At 31.9% G+C, this 17,869-nt stretch overlaps 1 pseudogene; it reads left to right on the top strand.

The window, feature by feature from the left end:
• The first annotated feature begins 14,003 nt into the window (after nt 1-14,003).
• LOC114422662 lies at nt 14,004-17,849 on the top strand (annotated as a pseudogene).
• Nucleotides 17,850-17,869: the final 20 nt, after the last annotated feature.

Raw genomic sequence — 17,869 nt, forward strand, 5'->3', positions numbered from 1 at the left:
AACCTCAGCCTATAAAGACTTGTGCAGTTCCCTATATTAGGTGGTATGAAGCCTGATAATTATTAGAAAAAATGAACAGTTTGGTGAGATTTCTTAACCCAAAATAGTTTGGGTATTGGACTAATCAAGTTGTTGTAAGATGATACTACCTATGGTTAAGTGTGTGAAGTTCTTGGCACTCAGAATTCCTAATAGGTTTTTCTATGGTGTCGAGAATTTGAACGGCTACTTCTTACCCTTCTCACATAGACCAATAAAGAACAAACACAAGTTTAAAATATACATGAGCCGAAAGACATTAAAATATTACTACCTTTTTCCATTTAGGATCAATCTAATTTTTAATTGCTCATTAATCTGATCCAATAATTTATAATTGGAAGGTTAAAAATGAGACTCGTCATTATGTATTAACCCTAATCCCAAGTTGGACTAAGTTTCAACACTACTAAAAAATTATGATTTAGCGACCAACACATTTGGTCTCTAAATAGTTAAATTCAGTCGCTAAAAGTGTTAGTCACCAAAATAATGACCGAAAAACCACGTCGCAAAAACCATAGTCACTAAGTCCTTTGTAACCAAATTTATTTTCAATCACTATATAGTGACCCAAATAGACATGCACAAAAATAATAAATTCGGTCACTGAGTATTTGGTTGCTATATCACTTGGGACCAATTCTACAACTGAAATAGTCGGTCATTAATTCGGTCGCTAATAAATAATTAAATTTTAAATATAAAATAAAAACAAACAATACTCGGTCATTATTTTAGTCGCTATCAAATAATTAATTTTAAATATAAAATAAATTAAGGCGGTGTTCGGTAGCTACTTCGATCACTATTGAATAATTAATTTTAAAATAAAATATTAAAAATTACCTTCAGTCGCTAATTTAGTGGCTAATTTTAAAATAAATATATTTCAGTCACTAATAAATAATTAATATCAGAATACAGATGCATTTTGGTTGCTAATTCGGTCGCTATTTATTTTTAAATATTAAATAAATTAAAAATGCATTTCAGCCGAAAATTTGGTCGCTAAATGAAAATATGATGTATGTTTTTTTTCATTGTTACATTTTGACCTACTTAATAATTATCGACTGCAAACATAAATTTTAATTAAATTGTATAATCAAACTTATGAATAAAAGTGGACATTCATAATGAGTAAATATATCTAATAACAAAGTTCTATTTTAAAGATTGATAAAGTGCAAATTCAAAGTTTTCAAAGTTTAATCAAATGCAATGTAAAAAATTAATAAAGTTCAAATTCATAACTAGTGTGGCATAATCAAACTAAAATAAATAATAACCAAGAGTCAATGATCATTTTTCATGTCATGAGGACGATCAACCTGAGCATCATTGACATGGTGGTCAATTCCATCTGCTATGGTAGGTGATAGACTAAGAGTTGACATGATAGACTGAATATGCAAGTGTTGTAGTATACGCTGCATTTGCTCATTTTGTTCTTGCATCTGTTGTCACATCTCCTGACTTTGGTGGTCATGATTCTCCATCAACTGTAACATCTTTTCCTTAAGTGTCTTCTCCTTATTTGCCTTTGCCAAAAGCTCAGCATTCAATTTATTAATTGTCTCGCGTATTTCCTCTATTTGGTCTTCCGTAGGAGCAATAGAAGTAGATGGAGCTGATTTTGAGCAACTAAACCTTTTGCTCAAAGTGTCTAGCCCGTACACGTTTCCATTGTAATTTGGACCTCCAACAACATTCAAATATATTTTATTATCATTAACAGAAGTAGCAGTGTTAGGGGAATCCTGTGTAGAAGTGCCTTCCTCTGTCAAATGTTGTAAGATTTCATCTCGACGATATTGATATTTCTACTTCAATATAAAGTGAGGTATGAAGATAAATTGTTAAATGTGTAGACATATAAGGATTAATATTCAAGAAAATCACCACTAAAACAGAAAAAAAAATTGACTTTAATATACTATAGTAGGCTTCAAAGTTTTTACTAGCCAATCACAAACATTTAACACTAGCTAAAGAAAAGCAAATCAAGATGTGTAAATAGGTTCAAGAGATATTAACCAAAGGTAAGAATTCATTTATAATATCAGCCACTATATATCAAATAAAGTGATAGGATTAGAAAAAAACAACTTATAGCAAATTCGCGTAACTTGTCATTGACCCATTCTCCCGACTTCAATTTCTAGTTTTCTCCATCACCTTCCAAGTAGTTGGTGGTCTTTGAAACTCCTTTGACTACATAAATTTAAAAAGTTAAAACGGTAAAACATTTAATTAATTACATTGAGTTGAAAATCAGTGAGGTACACACACACATAAAGTGAAATTACTAGCTTTTCAAAGTGAGCTGCAGTAGATATGAAACCACCACAGTATGCCGAGACTCCTCTATCAACAGATCGATTCGCCTTGGCAGTGAAGCTCTTGTTTAGGAAATCTGTAGAACCCCAATGTTCGTCCAAGGCTGCTCAAACATTGACTATTATTCACTTTCCTTTATCTTGACCATTTATGATCTTGTTCATTGCACTTTTCAAAATGCATGAACCTTTTGTCTCAAAAACAGCTCTAATGGCTCGCTCTTCTTGTGGGTGCCACCTATACTCTTTCTGCATAAAATAGGAAACAAGAACTAAATTAGAAATGATACAGGAAACATTACATTTTAAATTAAACCATAGTTCAAGTTACCTTAAACTCTCCAAACCACTTATTGCGAAGGTCAACTGACACCTTCAACCAACTTGCAGTTGGTTCATCAAATTTTGCCCTAATATTTGATATGATATTAGAACATCTATATGTTGGTTGAAACCTATGTACAAAGACATTGTCAATACCACATTTAAAAAACATTTTAAGAAAAATTAATAGTTAAATAAAATGCACTTACTCTCCTTTATATGCATGAATGAAAGGCCTCTAATCAACAATACGTTCACAATTTGGATCTGGTGGATACTCAGGTGTAAAAATCAAATTCTAGTTAACCATCAGTTCCCCATACGCGAACACCATAATTAGAAGAATTCATGCATTCATTCTAGCTAACTATATGAAATTTGTATCCATTTATAATGTAGATAGGCCATGATTCAACTTTTCTTTTAGGTCCCCATGCCAAATTAACCAATATTGAATCTTGAATATTATTTTTTGGATTTAGAACCTAAAAAATTTAACAATTAACGCCATATATAATACCGTATCATTATGGAAGAAATGTTATTTCAATAATATATAAGGTGTTAACCTACATATTGCTTGAACCATGTAGGGAAGTTGGATGAAATGTCTTGGTTAAGTTGAGCATCCGAAGTAGTGGGATTCAACTCCCTCCAAAAATTCTCATAAATATTGGAAATGAGAAAACAAATTACTCAACGTAAACAACATAGCATCATTAAAATATTAATTAGAGTTATAAAAGTATTAAAATCATCTTACTCTAAATATGGCTCAACCTCTGAACAATTTTGAACAACATACAAATGAGCAACATAAAGATCAACTTGGTCCAAAAAATATGTTTTGGATTTACCACTCGCTCTTCTTAGGTAATTGAAAATTGATATAGGAGGAAAAGATGAAGAACCTTCATCCACATCAACATTTCAAGGCATCCTAGTCCTTCTCGCTGCAATTTGATCAGGATAGTAAAATGAGGCAAAGGTAGATGTTTCCTCCACTAAGTACGCTTCACAAATCGATCCCTCAACTTTAGCTTTATTCTTGACTTTATTTTTGAGGGAGTGTAAAAACCTAAAATTAATATGAATAAGTATTTTTTTAAAAAATGACTATATGTATATAATACAATGGCGTATAAATGATTACTCATTTTATACCTCTCGAAAGGATACATCCCACGATATTGGACTGGACCACCAAGTCTTGACTCATAAGATAAATGAACTGGAAAATGCTCTATTGAATCAAAGAAGCTTGGTGGGAATATTTGTTCTAACTTACACAACAACACAGGTATGTTATTTTCCATAATTCTTAGTTGTTCAACATTTAATGTTGTCGAAGTTAGTTCTCTGAAAAATTGGCTAAGTTCAACAAGTGACTTCCAAATAGGTTTTGGTAATGAGTCAAATGCAATTGGAAGCAACCGTTGCATGAAAACATGACAATCATGACTTTTCATTCCATGAATTTTTCCCTTGTTAAGATCCACACACTGACCTAAATTGGAGGCATAGCCATCTGGTAACTTTAGTTCTTTGACCCATTAAAGAACAACGAGTCTCTCGGATTTAGTCATTGCATAAGCTGCCTTTGGTTTAAAGAACTTGCCATGACCAACATTTACCAACTCAAGCTCCTTCCGATTACATATTTCTGCTAAATCTATTTGAGCATTATGTGTATCCTTACTTTTGCCATTGATGTCCATCACAATGTTAAAGACATTCATAAACACATTTCTCCCTGTGTGCATGACATCAATGTTATGACATAGAAGTTGGGTTTTCCAATACGGTAACAACCAAAATATACTTTGTTTCTTCCAATTATGTTCAACACCATAACCAGGAAAATCTTTTTCTTCTTGCGACTCAAGGCAGAGCGGTAAATGTGCAACTCTATTCCAAACGTCAAGACTAGATAAACATGGAGGATGGGGTAAGGTCTCAACCCGACCCTACTTGAATGACTTTTTATTCCTCCTATATGCATGATTAAGCGGAAGAAATTGGCGATGACAATCAAAATAACAGACCTTGTGAAAATTTAAAGTTATGAATGCCTTTGATCGTTCCATACATATGGGACAACCAAGTCTGCCAGCAATTGTCCAACCTGATAGCATCCCATAAGCTGGGAAGTCATTGATTGTCCACATCAAAGCAGCCTTCATAAAAAAAATTTGCTTCAATGACACATCAAAAGTTAGTATGTCATCATTCCACAAGGTGCATAAGTCATCTATGAGTGGTTGCAAGTGCACATCAATCTTGTGCCTTGGATCTGATGGACCTGGAATTAAGACAGTTAAAAACATAAATTCTCTCTTCATGCACATGCCAGGAGGAAGATTATAAGGAGTTAAGATAATCGGCCAACAAGAGTAAGTCTTCCCAAATTGACCAAAAGGACTAAATCCATCTGAACATAATCCCAATCTGACATTCCTAGGGTCGTGACTAAATTCTGGATGCATTCTATTAAAATGCTTCCACGCTTCACCATCAAATGGATGACACATGACATTCAGGTCCCTCTAATTCTCACTATGCCATCTCATGTGAGATGCAATGGCCATTGAAGAGTACAATCTTTTTAGTCTTGGAATGAGTGGAAAGTATCACATTTTTTAACAGGAAACTTCTTTTTAATCCCTCTCCTATTAACTGTCAAGTACCGATCACTTTTACAAAAAAAGAAATTAGTTATACTTTTATCTGAATTTTCTTTGTAATACAACATGCATTTGTTCGAGCAACAATCAATTTTCAAACATCCGAGACCCAATTTCTACACTGACCTCTTAGCTTGATAAAAATTACTAATCATAGTATTGTTTTTTGGCATGGTGTCACCCATAATTTGAACCATACGATTAAAACACCCTTCTGACATATTATAATCAGATTTCAAGCTAAGACAGACCAAAGAAGCTGACAATTCTGAATGATGCTCGCATCCTTCCCACAATGGTGCTTGAGCAGTTGCAAGCATATCAAAGAACTTTTGAGCTTCAGGATTAGGATTTTCCTCCATGCATTCTATCTCAATTACACCCTCTTATTCTATGTATTGGCCAATTGATGGTCTAGCACAATCCATGATCATTTGCTCATAAGGATTCAATTCTTTCCTTTGGCCACCACTTTCGTAGTATGAACCTTGCAACACTGTTGGAGGAAATTGTGGTAACTTTTCACTGTGATTTGTCCACCAATAATAATTTGGCATGAACCCTTCCTCATAAAGGTCCCTCATCACATCATTCACAAACTTGAAAACTTTACATTTGCATTTCTTGCAAGGAAACCTTGTTTGTTCTCCTTGCATTTGAAACATGTCCTAACTAGTAACAAACTGTACAAATTCAAACACTCCTTCTCTAAACTCATTTGTCCAACGTTTATTACCATCCATCTTCGGTTCTCAGGAATCTCCATTGATACAAACTACCAACAACAAATCTCCATTAAAAAACGTCAAGAAGTAAGAAAATATAATCATGAAATGAAATGATTTGGTAGTATTCAATGGAGTGTGTTCATGAAAACACACAAGAGACATACTATTACATCAATGAAGCCACCACTTATATAAGTATGAGGCACATCAAAACCAAAGGTGAAGAAGATCTAACAAATTATCATGTGTTCGTGTGGAATCTAGAGAATTATGATTTTGTTTTAGGTGCAATAATGTTCCCTGAAAGCTAAGGAACAAATATACAAAATGTCTTAATTTGATCAATTCCTAGGAGATATCAATATTAGGCCCTTTGGCTTAAACTATACATACTGATACTGTCAATGGACATATATCAGTTTGCATGGAAGTTGAAATAGTCAAGTTAATGTTTATTTACTATGATTGATTTTAAACTTTAGATAAATTAAGGTTGATGGTGGTACATGGATATTGTGTATTACAAGTACCTGAATGTAGGTATAATTAGACTTGCATGGACCACTAAAGGTAGTAGGCTTCAACAAGAATGTTTGTTTTACTGGTATGATGAGGCGAGATATGTGAGTTGCTTTGGCATGCGGCTTTCCAAGCCTTTAGAAAGGCCTGTTGAATGTACATTTACAAAAGTTTAAGATTGTGTGTAAGGAATAATTGTGGCATGGAATCAGCAAATGGAAGATATTATTCAAATTAATGTTATGGTTTCTATGAAACACTATGATTAACACAGTGAAGAAAAACTCCTGCATGAAATTACTAAAATACATGATATTAAATCTTAATTAATTAATTAATAGGGAAAAATAGTGCAAACTTTATATAAACGAATCACATATGATCAGAGAAGTTACTATAACACATAATATTGGCAATATGATAAGGGCTACCTACTCTGTATTTGGAAGCAGATTTTATTAGACATTAAATTATTAGCTCCCTTCATTAATAAAATAAAACAAGTTACACTTTAAGTTTATAATTGTTAATAAAGATACTAGTTTGGTTTGCTAATATTGGTTGAGTGCATCAATTGAGACATATAATAGGGTTGCAGAAAATTATACTACACACAATCTAATAGGAAAACACATGGCTTACATAGACTAAGATAAAGTAATTATAAATTTATTTACATTTAATTGTGAGCGTAAAAAATATAAAATATAAAAGAATGATTAATTTTAAATTATCTAATGAATTATCTTTAACTTAAATTTAAATATATTGAATTAATTAATCTATTGTATCAATATTATAACGTACACTACAACAATTTAAACATGAACAAGAAAGACGAATCGGGCTAGAGGGGTCCAATGAGATGTGTCGGCGGCTATATCTGGTTCATCTAGTGTTTGCAATCCACACGTCAAACCCACTATCGGCTAAAATCAATGGCAGGTCTTGCTTTGGTGGATTCAGAAGCCATGTCATACCATCCTGCACCCACCGTCACCATATAGATATAATAATGTTCACTAAAATTGTTCAAAAACACTTAATTAATTAGCACTACATGGACACAGAACAAAACCATGATCAATTTAAACAATTATAAAATACAATAGACTATAATATAATATATAAAAGTTTAGATTTGTGCGGAAATGAAGAAACAAACAGAGTAAGCAAAAAAAATGACACAACATACTGTGTAAGAGCCATTGATACAAAATAGAAGAGAGGAAGGTATAGTTGCGGCAACGAAATATAAATGGGTTTCAAAAAATGAAACCCTAATCGAAGAGGAAGAGCAATGAAAAAGAAGAATTGAGAGGAGAACCAGAGAAGAAGAAGAGTGATATGTAACAGCTGGCACCCGCATTACCAACTCCTATTCCTTAAAAGTTTAAACGCGCCATTTCGGCTACACAACAACAACATTTCTATAGTAATAATAGTAGTGTTGTTCATGTTTTAATTAAGCATAGATTTTAATTAATATAATTAGTTCATTATTTTACTCTTAAATCAATTTATTAAAAGATTATTTTCAATTAATTTACTTGTATTCTTTCATTAAATTTACTTTACCTAAAATAATATCTAAATCCCTTTTTATTAGAAATTTCTTCAAATTGAATGGTCCCAATATTTTAGTTTTTTTTTACTCAAAATGATGGGTAGTAACTTTCCGTTATCCACTTTCTAATATTTATAGCTTGTATGCTCAATTATTTTGTTTAACTTTTAATTTAAAAGGAGTTTTTAAAATATAAAAATAAAAACTCATAAACAACTTCTACTTATTTTTTAAAGTTCTATTTTTTCTTATTTTAACTTATAAGTAGCTTTTAAGCCCAAAAAAAGTTGGGTCAAACAAAACCTTAGGCTATTTCAATCTCCTAACCTAAAATTATAATTTAATTATTATTATTAAATTTTCCTAACTTAATTATAACTCAATTATATTTATTAATTTTCCTTAAATTTTTTATAACTTTATCAATATAATATTTAATAATTATTTTTATACAAGATAATTAAAAAATTGAGCTTAACATGTAATATATAAAATTAAAAAAATTGAGCTTGACTCTTTTACATAATCAAGTGAGAGTGGTATCTCAAAAAAAGAAAAGTAAGTGGTTAAATTGTGTATCAAACGCGAACATGCACTAGTAACTTTTAATTAATTGTTAAGCTTTGGTTATTGTATTTTTTTTTTTTGCCTAAAGTCATATATTAGGCCTTGATTGGATTTCAACCAGTCATTAGTGCATATGTTACCCTAATGTCATATATTGGGCCTAGATTTGATTTCAATCAATCATTAGTGCATATGTTACACTTAAGTGATATTAGCACTGATTGGGCCATGTGCATATGAATATGTTACACTAAAGTCATATACCAGGGTTTCAATTACGCTAAAGTGATATTAGGCCTTGATTGAGTCTTATTGGATTTCTTGTGCCCCCAACAAATTATTGTAAAGTCCAAAAGTACCTCTCTGCTAATAAACATAAAGATTCGCATCTGTAAGGGTAAGCTTACACATTAATAATCCGTAAGAGTAAGTTTACGGATTCGTAATCCATAAGAGACTTAAAAATTTGTAATCCGTAACACAAAATCTGTATACGAATTGCCAATCCGTATGTTTGGATTGTCAATCCATATGTACGAATTACAGTTTATTTTAAACAAATAAAAAAATATTTTACAAAATAATGGCCCATGTAGGATTTGAACATATGAATTTCACATTTTTAGCACAAAACTTTAACCAACTGAGGTAATAGAATAATTATGTTATAAAATAATTAATGTCACTATATACAACACTAAAATTTCTAATGTATATTTAATGCATATGTAAATTTACATAATAAATTTTGTGACAATTAATTTTGATCTAATAATTAATTTTTTTACATATATAATTTGTTGACAATTAATTTTGATCTAATAATTAATTAGAGTAAGCTTCCAGATTCGTAATCCATATGTTTATTAGCAAGGGTACTTTTGGAATTTAAAAAGATTTGTTGGGTGGACAAGAAAATTTTTGGGTGCATGAAGCAATTTCCCACATTAAACCTTAATAAATCATTATTGAGCTTTGGTTAATGAATATGTTAAATTAAGACTTAATTGTAAAATATGTTCTCCTATTTTGCATATTTCAGCAAATTAGTCCCCCTACTTTTTTCATTCACTATCTGAGTCTCCCTATGTTTCAAAATTTACTATCTTAGTTCTCAGAGCTAATTTTAACACTGTTGACTAATCGTTCATTGTTAAATTTTAAACATTGACTACACTAGAAACTTGACCAATATTTTCTTAAAGAATAGGAAGTTTTAAAAAAATGCTTGAAAGGACTAGAATCATGGTCCTTAGAGTGAATGACACATTCTTTTATCATTACAACCATGTGACCATTTCAATATTTGATGCAAAATATAGTATTAATATAAGTTTTATGCCAAAATAGTTGAAAATTCAAAGTTTATTTTTTTTTAATTTATTATATTTTTATACTCTTATATATTATCTTTAAAATAGAATATATAAGATTAAATTTTATTTTTCACATAAATTAGAATATGCATACTTATATAAACTTTATTTTATATTATATTTTAAATGATAATATATAAGACTATAAAAATGTAATAAATTTTAAAAAATAAACTTTGAATTTTGAACTATTTTTGCATAAAACTTATATTAATACTATATTTTGTACCAAACATTCAAATGAATAGTTGGGTGTAATGTAAATGAGTGTGTTTTGTCCTTTACGGACTATGGTTCCAGTCCTTCTTCAAACTTTTTAAAGTTCTTATTTTTTAAGAAAACGTTGATCAACTTTCTAGCTTTTTAAAATTCTTAATTTCACAAAATTTGATTATGACATATTTTTATAATATAAAGGGTATATATTTATTATAATTTTTAAATAATTTTATAAAATAAAAAAATATTTTGTATAAAACACAAATTAAAAGACTAATGATAACCATGATTTATTTATATTAATCAAATAATGTACATATTGGTCTTTTAATTTCATTATAAATAATCAAAGTATAATTAAAAATATTATATAATTATTATGATTTACAAAATAATGAAAATATTGATTTGTTAATTTTAAAATATTACTAATATATTAATTTCAGTAATTTTCAAGTATAAAAGTATTTAAGAATGTTACATATTGATTATGATTTATAATAAATTAAAAATTTAGCTTTTTAATTTTCTTAGAAAAATAAACTCGGTCGCTAGCATAACATAGCGACCGAAACACACTTGGTTGTTAATTTCAAGGCCAATTTGGTTTCTAATTCCGTCGTTAAATTACTTTGAATTTATGTATGCATCGCGACCGAAGTAGCGACTGAGGTTTTCAGTGACGCTTTACTTCGGTCGCGAATATTGTTACTAGGACAAGTTAGCTACCAACAATAGATTCGATTGTAAATGCTATCACAATTAGCAACCAAATTACTCCGGTCTCTAAACTGTATTTTTCTAGTAGTGCAATGGGATTGTAAGTTGAGGCATAGACTAAAGTGCCAAATCTTTCATTTCGTTGTTGGTATAGTCAGTGGGAAAATTGCAGGGTTTGGTGCCTTGAAAGGTGGCAATAGATGTAAAAGAAAAGGAGCATCATAAACAGCCCTTGGCTTTCACCTTAGTCATGGTAAGCGGAACTTGCCACATTTGTAACCTTCATGAATTAACGTAATGTTCACTTTATCTTCTACAGGTTAGGACGATATGCTGACATGATGTTAAGTCTTGGAGCATGGTAGCAGATTCTACCTCATTGTTTCTTCCATGGGGAGTTGGTGACCCTGTGGGTTCTTGTTTATAGAGTAGCAAACTGGCTCTCAAGTTCTGTCTATCAAAAGTTCTTTTTGGATTCTCTGGATGGTAAATTACATGGTGTAGCCAACTAGATATGTTCATTATGCTCAGTTTATGTGTGCTTGCAAGACATTCTTCTATTTCTCAAGCTTTTTAGAGGATAGACACAATAACACAAGTTTTAAAAGCTAATCCATTATAGAAGTTCCTTGAGTAGACATATTACTATATTTGTTTGTAATTAACTTTTAAGAAAATTTTGCAGATCATTGAATTATGGCTCTCCTCATTCAGTGTTAGTAAATCAATTAAAAAAAACTCGTAGGGATGTAATATGCCGATTTCTGCTTTCAAAATTTTCAATCTAACAGCAGATAACTTATGATTGTAAGATTTTTAAAATTTAGGATGTGTACCAATGCCCCCATGAAAAATTGTTTTGTGATACACCAAAGTAGAAGAGGATGCTTAATTATTATACTTACATTATTATGTAGTATATAGATATCAATTTGCTTGTCAGTCGGCATATTTAGTCATTCTTATGTGAGTGAAGAAAATGATGATTTCTTGACAGGATCTGGAGATAGCTTGCTTTTAACGTACCCAACTTGCTATTTTTCTCCCATACTCTTGGCTACTTCAGATCTGTATTGGCTGAGCTTGCTTTAATGTTGCAAGTTCTCAGCAAGTAAGCATGGATCAATCCAGAAAGGCAATTTTTGAACTTTTAATAAGTGTTTAGTCATATAAAGGCCACACTCATGTTCCTCCTACACAATATCATGCTTTGATTATTTTTAAGTTTCAAGAGACAAGAGTATCCACTTCCTTTGGATTTCATACTTTCCGTGTTTCTGATGCATGTAACAATTTTATTGTCCCACAGCGGAGCAATGCTGTGTTGGGACATATCCTAGGTATAGGGTGGAGAAATGAAAGGCTGGACACTTGTAGTGCATAAGACACACTTGAGAGAAAAAAAAAAGAAGAAATAATACATATCATTCCATTTTATTGTGTGAATAATGAGAATACACCTGTAGATACAAAAGAAACAATCATTAGAGACAAGAAAACTATTATGTTTGATTTTTTGTTTGGGGTGATCCAAATTAATTTTGGAGAGTAAATTCAGTTTTGCAAACATCACTTGTGAGGTTTGAGGTGTGTTAACGAGGAAAAATTATAAACCTTTCCTGTCTTTGGAGTGGTCGATGATACACCGGAGCTGCTGTCTGAGGTTTACTCACTCCCATTGTAGTCATACCATTAACCGGAACAATAATTCCCATAGCATAGTAATTGCAACGTACAAAAGACAAATTAGTCAAGAAGAAAAGAGAAACAGAAATTATAAATAAATAAAAAAATCAAGATAAAATGAATGTATGTTTTGTTTCCTATGATTACTTAAATGAATGAACGGAAGCATTGTTTAAAGCAGTACAAATTAATGTAAGCACGCGCGAAAGAAGTACTCATAACTTGCGGTAAATGCGATTTATACAAGTTCCACCAACTCCATTCAGTAACTCTGGGTGAATTTCCTCTTCTTTTTATTTTTGAAAGAATCCTCTTAATTTTACTGTTATCCGTAGGAAATAGTGTTTACTATCAAAATTGTAAAATATTCTTGATACGTATTAATAATAATTTCGATTTCGTGATAATTTAATGTTGTTGCTAAGAAATCTTGTGATGATTGTAAACTGAAATACTTGACTATATATCACATTAATTCATTTGCTGGTTTTGACTCTTCTTTTGATGTGTTTTGCTCATAGCTGTATTTATAATTTATAATAATTTAAAATCATTGAATTCCTTATTTGTTTGTTGACAATAACAAATTATAGGTTTCTCCATTTGTATTTTTTCGTTTCATAGTTTAGAGTTTACACATATTTGAAAACCAAAAAACAATAATAATAATAATAATAATATATTATTATTATTATGTGAATACTTTTTGTTAGAGATCTTTATTTTTAATTTGTTATTAAGTTACTACATAATTAACGGTTCATTCTCATATTTTAATTAACTTATTTTTTTCCTCTCTCCCTCTTTTACATAATTAACTATATTCTTAAAAAATATAGAAAGATAGAAAGTACTTCTCTTTCCCATAATAATAATTATATGAGCATTAAATGACAAATGAATCCAATAATAACATGCCAATACTGTTTCACCTATTATCCCTGACACTCAGGTTCCTTTACTTACCTCTTTCTATCTACTGTTTTCTTTTTTCTTATTCTACATTAAGACATTTGGTGCTTTTGGCTCATCAACACGTCAGTTTCTCTCTTTACTTCACTTTCATACACATACACATGCTCTTTAGGCTAGCTAGGAGGTTTTCTGATTTATGTCTATGGAAGCAATAGAGAAATTGGACTTGTCTTTTTTTAGCCAAGCCAACACTAACATGAACACATCATCCTTTAGAAAACCACTTTTACTTATGAAAAATAAAATCACATTAAATAATTACTGCTGCAGTTGCACAATCTGCCATGGATACCATCATAACCAAAGGAAAATCTTCGAATAAACCACTAGTTGTTGCTGGCTGTGTCCCTCAAGGAAGTCGAGATTTGAAAGAGCTCCAAGGGATCAGCATAGTTGGAGTCCAGCAAATCCATCGTGTTGTTGAAATTGTAGAGGAGACTCTAAAAGGTCATGAAGTGCGCCTTTTGACCCGTAAGAAATTGCCCACACTTGACCTTCCAAAGGTTTGAATTTCAACTTATTTTTTTAATTATCATATGGATCCCAATTATTCTGGGGGTTCAAATTTGTTATTCTTCTGTAACAGGTAAGGAAGAACAAGTTTGTTGAGATTCTTCCTATTAATGTTGGTTGTTTAGGTGCTTGCACTTATTGCAAGACAAAGCATGCTCGGGGTCACCTAGGAAGTTACACAATTGATAGCCTTGTAAGTACTATCACAGTGAGCTATATATGTATGCTCGGGATGACCAATATATTTTTCAGTTTGCTTATAATTATATTAATCCGTAATCAATGCAGGTTAGGCGTGTAAAATCTGTCATATCTGAAGGGGTTTAAGAGATATGGCTTAGCAGTGAGGACACTGGAGCATCTGGTAATTTCTACTGTTGCTCCGAGTCCTTCAGTATCTTTCACTAATTTAAGATATTTGCCGATTTGATCTTATGAAATTTCCTATTAACTTGTGTACGCCTCAAAGCAATTTAGGTTGTTCAAAATAATATAAAATTGAGAGTGGGTTTTATATCGATGGTTTCTTGGGTCATTATGTTTTATAGGTCGTGACATTGGTGTCAATCCTCCAACTTTATTGAATGCCTTAGTAGCAGAACTACCAGCTGATGCAAGCACAATGTTGCGTATCGGAATGACCAATCCACCATATATCCTTGAACACTTGAAATAGATTGCAGAGATTTTGCGGCATCCATGTGTTTACTCTTTTCTGCATGTACCAGTTCAATCTGGAAGTGATACTATTTTGAGTGTAAGTCATAAAAATTATTGATAAGATTGTCTACTATAATATGCTAAATAATATATTAACTAATCTGAATGTCTCAGGCAATGAATCGAGAATATACTGTGAGTGAGTTCAGGACTGTTGTAGATACTCTAACTGAGCTTGTGCCAGAGATGCAGATTGCCACTGATATAATATGCAGATTTCCTGGTTAGCAGATGATCTTTGTTATGTGTTCTGTTATATACCGTTACCTGACATGCATAATTTTATGAGCAATAAACGTCTGGTATAAAATAACTCTTGAAATTATGAATCATTTTGTATGAAAACATGTCACAGTAATCTAAGCTTGAGATTCTTATAAAATTTATTAAAAAATGACATGTTAAATGGATATTTTGATGAACTGGAAATGTGAAAGAATATTCAGTTAGTCTTTCAGATTATACTGTATTTGATTGAAATGATTTGGAATTCATATAGATATCTGGAATGTATCATACATTGGTCTTAGTAACACTTATTTTTTTGTGCCTTTTCAGGTGAAACTGATGAAGATTTTGTGCAAACTGTCAACCTTATTGAAGAGTACAAGTTCCCTCAAGTTCACATTTCACAATTTTATCCTCGACCAGGTTTCTGATCTGACAACTTAATATTGAACACAACAATTAACATCATTTTAAGGATGAAATCAAACTAGGTACCAAGTCTGTAGTACAGTTTAGAAGTAAGGTTATGATGCCTTAAATCCACAGGGTGCTGTGTGTGTGTGGTTTGTTTTTCTTTTCTTTTCTTTTTTTTGGGGGGTGGGGTAGTTGCTGCCTTACCAGTTGCAACTGTGCTTAGAAGGCTAAGGTTGTGTATTTGTTGAGAGCCTTGTGCTCTGAAACACAACCCCAAATTGTACTGGAATGCTTCTTTCGTTCGAAAAGTGCACTTAATAATTGTAGTCTTAATAGATGCATTAATCAGCGATTAGAAGTACTTTGTTCTTCCAAATTTCATTTTACCCATTTTCTAGGTTAACTTGGTAGTTGGTATGAAGGGTCACACAATGTCCAATCCCTTTGGATGATAGCTGAGAGGTGCTTGCCTGAGCTATTGTTTTGTCAATAACATCTTTTCTAATTGTTATGAGCAAATAAAAAGACGTATTTTTGTTTATTAATGATAATTGATACATGTTTTCTGTACATATGCACAGATAAAATATACTTTCTTTTTACTTAAGTAGCATATGGCAATTTTAGGCAACATGCTATGTGTATTGGGTGTTAGGGTAAAAAAAAAAAGATTCGGGCGGCGGTTGGTGGCCCCTTCGAGAGTTGCGGGTCCTTGCTGCTGCATGAGTGGTAGCTCACGCTCAAAACTCCATTATTGCAATACTGGGGTGGGGGTGGGATTGGAGCTGTTGGGAAATTTGCATTAACCAGGTTTAAATTTTGTTGCTCAGAAAATTAGACCATCTAAATTACCCCCAAAGGTCTGATAGCATTTATATAAGATGCATATACGAGGGTATTTCTTTATTTTCATTTTAAAATAATTTTTCTCACTCCTGACAAATGATAATACTATAAAATGATAGGGACACCTGCTGCAAGGATGAAAAAGGTTCCAAGTAATGTGGTTAAGAGAAGAAGCCGTGAACTGACATGTCTTTGAATCCTTCACACCATACTCTGGGATGGAAGGCAAAGTAGAAAGAATTTGGATTACTGATATTGCATCTGATGGAGTTCACTTGGTAAGACAGTGTAATAGATCTTGAATCATGATTTATTTTTGTTGCTTTTAAATGTATTCCATTAAATTAAGTCATTTGTTGCATCCAATTCATTTATGGCTGTGGCTGAAGCCTGAACTCTGATTTCTGGTATCTCAATATTGAATATTTTTATTGCCATGAACCTGCTAAGGTGCCAGGGAAAGAAGTTTAGGGCAAACGTGATATGAGGTTTTCCTATTACGTCTGTTTTTTGCTCATTCCATTTATCAAGAGTAATATTGAAAACATGATTTTTTGTTTCTAAACTTTTAACTGTCTTTTGATAATCATGCAGTGTGTTTCAAAATACAAGCAATAACTCGAGACTAGTTAGTTTAGTTTGCAAACATGTCTTTTTTTCCATGGACTTAAAATGAGAATTCCTGTGAATCACTCCTTTGAACTTGTGGCTTATATATACGTATTTATTTATGGCATATACCATCTAATTATTTTATTTGTCAATGCCGAAGGTTGGTCATACAAAAGGATATATACAAGTTCTTGTACTTGCTCCAGACAATATGCTGGGAACTTCAGCTGTGGTTAAGATAACATCTGTGGGAAGGTGGTCAGTTTTTGGGGAAATATTTGAGACAATCAACCATGCAAGTGACAATAAAGCTCTAAACAAATTGGTTCCTAATCAGGATTTGCCTTCTCTCTGCGGTGGATTTTCAGAAGAGCAAGAATCTTGTGCCTGTGGAAATGACATCTGTTGTGGTCAGGAGGGTACTCTCGAAAAGAGTGACAATTCAAGAGGCAGTCAGAACCAAAGCAAAAGAAATTTCATTGGATGGATGCTGAGGAAGCGGGGGCATCTGCACAAAACGGTTGAGAGTGAGCTTGCCTCAGGATCTGTTAAAAAGCAAGAAGGAAGCATGAGGAAGTGGGACTTGGTTGATAAGGTTCTTTTGGGTGGAATATCTATCAGCATCTTGACGATTATGGCTCTAGTAGTAGCTGTTATGTTTCGAGTTATTTGGTCCCAATAAAGATTTTCATTTTTTCCGAATCAATATGTTGTTCCAAAATTTTGACTTGTACAAATTGCTCAGATTTTATAAAATGTTTTGACATGTATCCGCATCTTGCTTTAGGTT

This window comes from Glycine soja, chromosome 8, assembly GCF_004193775.1.
Source record: "Glycine soja cultivar W05 chromosome 8, ASM419377v2, whole genome shotgun sequence".
Classification (NCBI taxonomy): domain Eukaryota; kingdom Viridiplantae; phylum Streptophyta; class Magnoliopsida; order Fabales; family Fabaceae; genus Glycine; species Glycine soja.